At 47.6% G+C, this 8,122-nt stretch overlaps 1 pseudogene; it reads left to right on the top strand.

The window, feature by feature from the left end:
- Window positions 1-3,610: 3,610 nt before the first annotated feature.
- LOC101092739 lies at window positions 3,611-7,889 on the top strand (annotated as a pseudogene).
- The last annotated feature ends 233 nt before the right edge of the window (window positions 7,890-8,122 follow it).

The following is an 8,122-nucleotide window of genomic DNA, read 5'->3' as shown; positions in this document are numbered from 1 at the left end:
TCCCAGGGAGAAGGGGAGGGATCTCTCTGGGGTCTCGCTGGCAAGGGCACTCATCCTGTGCATGGGGGCTCCGCCCCCCACCCCCTGACCATCTCCCAGAGGCCCCACCTCCAAATGCTGCCCCCTTGAGGATTAGGTTTCAACAAAAGAAATTTGGGGGATACAGGCATTCAGTCTACAGCAGTCCGGGTATGATCACTTCATTGGAATTCCCAAATAGCTTTTTTTTTCTTTTTAAATTAATCTATTTATTTTGAGAGAGAGAGAGAGAGAGAGAGAGAGAGAGAGAGAGAGAGAATCCCAGGCAGGCTCTGCACTGTCAGTGCAGAGCCCGACACGGGGCTCAAACCCATGAACTGTGAGATGATATGAGCCGAAACCAAGAGTCGGACGCTTAACTGACTGAGTCACCCAGGCGCCCTTTCCCAAATGGCTTTCTAAAGTGGTTGCACCTCAGTAAGTTTTAGCCACTGTCAGCCCCCCGCCTTTCTCTGTTCCCTTCTCCAAGAATGGATGGAACGACTCTCCCTTTTGTGGTCATTCCTGTCTCCCCAGGACTCTGCCTCCCCAGTTCCTTGGGACTTCACCATCAGAAAATCATACGCTCTCTGCTGTGTCACTGCCTCATTTCTTTATCTCTACTCAAGCCACACAGATCTGGGTTTCTCTTTTGCTACTTCTCCAAAAGTCCCCTTTCCAAGGCTAGCAGTGACTGCGGTAGGTACTAAGTCTCGACCTTTTATCAACGTTTGATGCTGACCATCATCCTCTCCTGGTTTTTTGACATCTTGGTTTTCTTCCTATCACACTCCTCCTCCTCCTCCTCCTCCTCCTCCTCCTCCTCCTCCTCCGTTGCCTCCTCCCCCTCCTCCCCCTCTTCCATTTCTGTCCTCAAAATTGTCTTTGTCTTTTTCCCTCTTCTGTTCCATCTGCCTGTCAGCTGAATATTGCTGTTCCCCATGTTCTGCTTTGGGCCTTTTTCTCCTTTGCTGGTGAGCTTCTCCCTGCTGCTGACTCCTAAGTCCGTGTCTCCAGCTGTCTCTTTCCCCGGGTACCAGATGTGCTGCTTACGCATCTGCAGGTGCTATTTCACAGGCACCTGAAACCAAGCAGTATTGAGCCGTATTGTGAAGTATTGAGCACAGTGATGATTCGTGAAGATTGTGGAAGGGTCAAGTTGCCCAGAGATGAATCCTAGCTCTCTCTCTCTCTCTCCCTTGCTGTTTAACCACGGTAAGTGAGCGACAACATAACAATGAAACCGGGCGCTCTGAAGCCAGATCGCCAAGGTTCACATCTCAGTTCTGTCCATTTGTCATGGTTGACCAGATTAAAGCCTTTGTCCTGCTTCCTTATAATTCCTTATTTAATTAGTTTCCTAGCTACTTTGTTGGGAATGAAGATCAGTGAGGGAAGGGATCAGAACGTCCTGTTTACCATTATATTCCCAAGGTCAAGCATAGTGTCTCTCACATAATAAGCTTTGAAATGTACTCGGTTGATGGAAAGGCTGAATGAACAAATAAACGGCTCGGGCTGGCAACAATGGACGTGCCGTGGAGATTTGGACAGTGACCCTTCTGCAAGTGACCTGACCGCTAATGAATATGCATCTACAGTGATATATTAATACTAGGTACTTGAATTATTTCCAGGTCTCTACAAATATAGAATAAGCTGATAGGGGCATCTTTCTACCACGTTCAAACGTTTTCCTTTTTTATTTCTCCTTTGGCATGGCGTCACCACGGTAGAATACTCAGCCAAGAATTCTAGGGTAATTTTAACCTCTGGTTATATAACAAAATACTTTTATGACAAGAAATGAGCCCATTTTTTCCCATGGACATTTGGGCCTTTGCCTCTAAGGAAGCATTGGCCTCCAAGGCCCATAGTCTCTTCCTTCAAGAACATGGAGATTTACACGCAGGACCCTGAGAGTCTTTTTGTCCTTGTTGTCTCCGAGACTAAAAAGAAGGCCTTAAATTAAAGTGGCAGACATCTCTTTTGAACCAGAGGAATACCGGCTTGATTGCAAAGGAAATAAAATATTAGATTTGTAGTTTGAGACCCCTAGAGAGAACTGAAATAATGAAAAGGAGATTACCAGGAAGTCTTCTGTATGAAAAAGCAGAACCGGGTGCATTTTTAAGGTTCCTGAGAATGACTTCGGGAAGATAAGGATAATGACTATAATTGATTGCCACGTATTATGTTCCAGGCCCTGTGGTAAGTGCTTCCCATGCACTATTTCCTCAGCCCTCACAAAATGCAGCTGAAGTCAAGAGCATCAGTCTATCCACCTGGCTCTGCAGACCCTGTCCTGCCCATCTCTGTCTCCTGAAGGCACCTACCAGCACGTGGGCACCCGTATTTGGATTATGGATGGGGGTAGGGAGTCCCCCTTCAGTCATAAGCCTACATCTCTTCCTGCAGTCCAGCTTTCACCAACACCTTGTTCAAGTTCCAGGCCTTTGTGTGGCCAGTAGTAATGTTTTCCGAATATACGGTTTTCCACTTGACTACATTTGCAAGTGTGCTCTCAGCATGGAACTCTGGGGAAAGTGGGTGAATGGCACGTTTTAGGCCTCAAAACCACACCCCGTCCCCCTCATATCCCTGGGAAGTTAGTTCTTTTCCTGGGTACCTGTAGTTTGGTTGTTGGTTCCCAATTTAAAAATCAATTCAAAAAATGGGAAAAAAACATCGAAGACAGTCCACCCCTAATTTCCTATTTTATGAGATGTGGAGATGTGCTTGAGACCATGCTCGTGGGTCCTCAGCAAAGCAGGGACCAGGTCACAAGCCCCCCACCTCAAATGCAGTATTCTTCCGGTCAAGTTCAGTCTTCTCAAGACCTCAGCCTTCCCAAGATTCTCAGTGCCCAGGCACCTCCCTCTCTTCCCCACGTGTCTAATCAGAAGCCAGTTCTGAGTGCAGAAGCAGAAAGAATCATTGTAAAGCATCTTGGTCCACACCCTTGTTACATTAAACAGACACATAAGGTATTGCAGTGCTGCAGGTACTGTTCTAAGAACATCACAAAGGCTACTTTCTTAAATTCCCAAATAAGCCTCATGGAATAGACTTTACTATTATCCCTGTTTTATAGATGAGGAAGCTGAGGCACGGAGAGACTGAGTGTTGGCTCAAGGTTATAGAGCTGGTAAGCAATGGAGTCAGGATATGTACCCAGAGAACGTGTGACACCAGAACCCCTCAGCTGGATCACGGATTCTGCCACTGTCATATTATAGGTTAGGAAACGCTTCCAGGCTGTGGAAGTGGCTTCCAGAATCCATTGGTGAGTTGGGGGCACGGCAGAACCCTCACCTCCTGATCCAGAGCTCTATCTTTGCAGACCTTCTCAGGTTATCTTCTCTGACTGTTCTGTTTTTATTCTTTAAAATTTTTTTTAATGTTTTTATTTATTTATTTTTTTGGAAGAGAGAGACAAAGCATGAGCAGGGGAGGGGCAGAGAGAGAGAGGGAGACACAGCATCCGAAGCAGGCTCCAGGCTCTGAGCTGTCGGCACAGGGCCCGACGCGGGGCTCGAACTCACGGACCGTGAGATCATGACCTGAGCCGAAGTTGGATGCTAACCGACTGAGCCACCCGGGCGCCCCAGTGTTTTTATTCTTTAAATTACAAGTGGGATTCAAGCACCAGGAAACTCAGGATCGTTTTTCAATGTCTCACCTTTATTTATGTTTTTAGGGAAGGAGAGTTAAAGAGAAAGTCAGCATTCTGGAAAATGAAACATCCTGCCCTTGCCTCCCGAACACGACCAGGCCGAGCTGTAACTCAAATCACTCTTTGTACTGCTTGGTCATCAATCCCTCCGAACTGAGTTCGTGTTGAAATTAATGGGAGAGCGGTGTCTGGTCTTGAACCACAGCGAACCAACCAATCTGACCGCTGAAAACACCTCCCGCCCTTCATCTCTGATGCTGACACAGAGAGAGATGATTTATTGCCACCGAAAGCTCCTATACATCACGCACCACGCAGCAGGCTCCTTTGCTCCAGAACGTTAACAGGTTGTTTTGCCTTCCTTATTCTTTGCTTCCTTCTGATGCCGTGGGTCAAACAGAAAAGGGCATCCTGCATATGAAGGAGAGGGAGAGGGCCTGGACCGAGAGGCCAAAGGCCCACGCTCTCCCCTGGGCTCTGCCACTAACTTACTGTGTAACCAGGGCTGAGGCATTTTATCACCTGCAGCCTTGGTTTTCTCACTCATAAACCCAGGAGTATAACACTGCAGCCACATTTACGGGCACCCTTAGGATGGCTCCCTTGGTGTTTCCTGAGGTATGGCTCAGGTCTCGCTACTTCCACAACCCACAGGCTCAAGGCTACTATGTGCTCTGACTGACCGCTGGAGCATAGCATACAAAGGCCTGTTGAAGCATCTTGGCCAAAGCTACTAAGTGATACGGTGGTGGGGCTGGCAATGAATTGTGAGTTTCTAGGACGGCTGAAACATACTAACACAGACGGGGAGGCTTAAGACAACAGACACTTACTCTTTCACAGTTTGGAGGTTAGACGTCTAAACTCAAGATCTGGGGAAGGCTACATTCTCTCCAAAGGCTCTGGGGGAGGATCTTTCCTTCCTCTTCCTCTCTTCTGGTGGTTGCTGGCGATCACTGGTGTTCCTTGACTTGTCGATACATCGCTTCGATCTCTTCCTCCAACGTCCGTGACTTTGTCCCTGCGTGTCTCCTCTTTGTCCGAATTTCCTCTGTTAGGGGGACATCAGTCATCAGAATCGGGCACATCCCAATCCAGCATGATCTCATTTGATCTTTTTTACATCTGCGCAGAAAGTATTCATTTCCAAATAAGGTCACGTTCACAAGTACCAGGGCTGGGAGTTGAGTCTGTCTTTTCTGAGTGGTACAGTTTAACTCACAACAGAGGAGGACCCAGCATTCCTGCTCCAATATTTGTCAGGAGGGATGAAAAAGACGGCACAGAAACCTAAAACAAATATGTTAGAAGCGACTTTTGGCCGAAAAGCAATCACAATGAATAATGTAGCTGATACTTACATGGTGCTTCTGATGGGTGTTTTTAAGGCATCTTTTTTTGTTGTTCTTTTTCCTTTTCAAAACCAAAATGAGGCCAGCAAGGCAGGTGTTATAATATCCATTTTACAGATAAAGAGGTTCAGGTGCGTGGATTTACTACGGACGTCTTCCGGGCACATTTCTGTATGGAGCTGCTGGTGGGGGGAGTTGGAGTGAGAGGAGAAGTGAATCAGAGCTGAGGGAAAAATATAAAGTGATACCGGCGAAGGTCCTTGCCTGGACTAAAGATAAGGTATCCCCGGGGCTTTGGAATTATCCAGGAACCCAATGAGGTCAAGGTCAGTGTTGCCGCACCTGCACTTTTGCCTGCAAAGAGCTTATGAGGTTTTTGAGACAAATCTTCTGTGTCTGAGGCCGGTTCTCAGCCATTGCCACCAGCTTCTCTCTTGTACGGACTCCTATGCGGAAAAGATGAGATGCTATCTGTAGAAACATAGCTTGCAAAGTTGACCCTCCGTTGGTGTCTTGGAACATAGCTGGTAAACAGTCTCTACGTGGATATGAAACTTTCCAGAAAGGAAAAAATGGCTCATTGTACCTTACTGGTTTGTACAGGAACTGGGTTTATGCTGAACACCTGCTTTCTTTCTGGGAGTCTGGAATTCCGGGATGTGCCGGGCAGAGGATGCCTGTGTGACCAACGTTGGTCACTGAACTTCCAATGAGCGTCCGTGGAAGACAGCACTTCTCACGTGTTGTCACATGCCTCCTACTTGTCTCTGGAGAAATTAAGCATGTCTTGTGCCTCCCCACTGGGAAAGGGCTCTTGGAGGCTTGCAAGGGATTTTCCTTTTGACTTTGCACCGTGCGCTTTCTCTTTTTTTGGCCAGTTTTGCGTTGTATCCTTTCACTGTAATAAATCTTCGACGGGAGTACACTTTTGGCCTTCGGCTTGGAGGAGGTGAAGGTGCAACTGTCTTCGGTCGTCCAGAATCTGGGTTCATCCGACACCAGCCGCCTCCACCATGCCACCTGAGTTCGACCCCGATGAAATCAAAGTTGTTTACCTGACGTGCACTGGTGGTGAAGTAGGTGCTGCGTCTGCCCTGGCTCTGAAGATCGATCGGCTCACTGGTTCTGTCTCCAAAAAAGGTTGGTGATGACATCGCCAAGGCAACCGGCGATTGGGAGGGTCTGAGGATTACGGTGAAACTGACCATTCAGCACAGGCCGGCTTGGATTGAAGTGGTGCCTTCCGCCTCTGCCCTGTTTATCAAAGCCCTCAAGTTACCGCCGAGAGACAGAAAGAAGCAGAAAAACATTAAGCGCAGTGGAAATACTGCTTTTGATGAGATTGTCAACATTGCCCAACAGAGGCAGCACTGATCTTTAGCCAGGGAACTCTCTGGAAACATTAAAGAGTTCCGGGGCACCGCCCAGTCTGTGGGCTGCAACGTTGATGGCCGCCCCCCTCATGACATCACAGATGACATCAGTAGTGGTGCCGTGGAATGCTCAGCTAGTGAAGGAAAATATTCCAGTAAAGGATCATTTGGCAAGAAAAGAAAAGAAAAGAAAAGAAAAGAAAAGAAAAGAAAAGAAAAGAAAAGAAAAGAAAAGAAAAGAAAAGAAAAGAAAAGAAAGAAGAAAGGAAGGAAAGAGAAAGAAAGAAAGAAAGAAAGAAAGAAAGAAAGAAAGAAAGAAAGAAAGAAAGAAAGAAAGAAAGAAAGAAAAGGGAACGGAAGGGAAGGGAAGGAAAGGAAAGGAAAGGAAAGGAAAGGAAAGGAAAGGAAAGGAAAGGAAAGGAAAGGAAAGGAAAGGAAAGGAAAAGGAAGTACAACTGTTTGCTGAGTCTGCGGGTCTTTTCAGTCAATCGCTGAACCTAGGCGTAGCCTTGGGATCTCCAACACAATTCCCTCCATCTTCGTGCCTAGGACAGTCTCTTCTCCCTCCCTACCACTCTTTCTGCAAGATCTTTGAGGAAAAAAATGGCTCTGGCTGGAAGTCCATCACTACAGATGGTACCTGACAAACACTAGCTTGTTAGCTCTTCTGGCCAACGATGCATCCAGGGTTTGGGGTGGTTTTGTCACATGTTTTGTTTTTTTATGAATTAATGCAGGGAAATGTCTTTCTGAGGAAAGACGAGCTGCTCTTTGCTCTGGTTTTAGTTTGGCTGAGAAGGAATCTTTTTTTTTTTTAAGCTTATTTATTTATTTTGAGAGAGAGAGAGCAAGAGAGGGGCAGAGAGAGAGAGAGAGATTGAGAATCCCAAGCAGGCTCTGCGTTGTCGGGAGTATGGAGCCAGATGCAGGGCTCGAACTCATGAACCACGAGATCATGACCTGAGCCGAAATCAAGAGCTGGACGCTTCACCGACTGAGCCACCCAGGCACCCCTGAGAAGAGAAGTCTTAAAACAGTTTGGTGAACAAAACTGTGTGAGAAACATTATATGCATGTGTGTGCGCACGGACGGGCACACACAGGCTTATAGACGTGTGTATATTTCACGTACATTTCTCTATCACCACCTATGTGTCTCCCCACTGCTACACTTGCCACCGTCTCTGCATTCGTGACCGACCATCACTTGCACCAACAAACTGGCTCCATCGTCAGCCTCCGGCTCTCAGGGCCAAGGTCTCACATCGTTCCTGCCGTGCAATCTCCCCCACAGCTGCCGCCATGTCCGTTAACACAACCGATACCCCTCCCCCTGCCACCGTCATTGCCAGGGCCATCTCCCCCACGTGCCCCCACCGTCACCACCTGTGCCAACGCCCCTCTTCAGTCGCAGCATTTCCTCTGCCGCCGTCTTGTCGCCACCACCCCCCCTCCCTGGCCCTCCGGTAGCACGGTTCACGCCGCGTTGTTCTTGCTCACTCCGCCGGCCACTATTTAACAATCGAATCGCCACTACCACCTTTGCGAACAAAGCCACCGCCATGACAGCCGTAAAAACCGTTCACAAAAATACCAGCGGGGTTTTATTCTCAGAAAAAATTGTGAATTCTTTATGGTGATCACAACTGGGCCAGTGCTTCTGTGTGATAGTAGGGGCAAGCTGGCCTCTGGTAATTGGTGCA

This window comes from Felis catus, chromosome F2 (genome assembly GCF_018350175.1).
Source record: "Felis catus isolate Fca126 chromosome F2, F.catus_Fca126_mat1.0, whole genome shotgun sequence".
NCBI classification, from domain to species: Eukaryota; Metazoa; Chordata; class Mammalia; order Carnivora; family Felidae; genus Felis; species Felis catus.
The sequence above is the reverse complement of the archived record's forward strand: the minus strand, read 5'-3'. Positions and strand labels throughout refer to the sequence as shown.